The sequence below is a fragment of the Schistocerca piceifrons genome, chromosome 5, assembly GCF_021461385.2.
Source record: "Schistocerca piceifrons isolate TAMUIC-IGC-003096 chromosome 5, iqSchPice1.1, whole genome shotgun sequence".
NCBI lineage: Eukaryota > Metazoa > Arthropoda > Insecta > Orthoptera > Acrididae > Schistocerca > Schistocerca piceifrons.
This window is the reverse complement of record NC_060142.1, coordinates 630897618-630898369: the sequence shown is the minus strand read 5'-3', so window position 1 is coordinate 630898369 and position 752 is coordinate 630897618. Positions and strand designations below refer to the sequence as shown.

General features: G+C 41.1%; 1 pseudogene; it reads right to left on the bottom strand.

Annotated features, from left to right (window-relative positions):
• Positions 1-240: 240 nt before the first annotated feature.
• On the bottom strand, positions 241-339 carry LOC124799729 (annotated as a pseudogene).
• Between the last annotated feature and the right edge of the window lie 413 nt (positions 340-752).

Genomic DNA, 752 nt, shown 5'->3' with positions numbered 1-752 from the left:
ATTAATGGAAATTTAGGCAGCAGCGTGATTCGAACCCGGGACCGAGTACAAGTCGATTATGAATCAAATACGCTACCTTTTTATTGGGGAGGGGTTAGTGTTCGATATAGTTCGTTGCGTTTTGTCTGGGTGGATGTCACAAGACATCCGTGCAAGTTGATCGTTGATTCCTTGACTCAGTCTTTTAATTGCAGAGAGTACGCAGCCCTCTGACTGAACACACTGAGCTACCGTGCCGGCTAAACGCTTCACGATTTTCCGTGTCGTCCTTGCGTAGGGGCCATGCTAATCTTCTGTGTATTGTTCCAATTTTAGTTTATGTACCGCCAAAGCGAGTATGTCCCTAGACCACGGGTAACATGCTAATGGACATAAAATTCCGTCTGAAATGTTTAAAAAGCGTGACTCAAAAGCTGATGGCTCCGGTGTATGTGTATTTCTGCGGTAGTAAATACTTTGGGGATAAAACCCTGCCCCGGTAGATGTATCTGCTGGTATGCGCCGAAATATGTACTCTGCTGTTAAGCGTTAAAGTACAGTCTCAGTAGTATGCTTTTCTCCTGTCTGTCTGCACTACATACGTACAGGAAATGTTTGATACAAAATCCGACACTCATTTCATTTAGAAGTGTAGCACGTTACAATGATCTCACAGTATGATAAATTAAATGAAATTTTATAAACTAATTGTATTTCTAAGATTTAAAAGTATCCAAGTTTTGACAAAAACTTACAGTACGTTTCCAATTGAC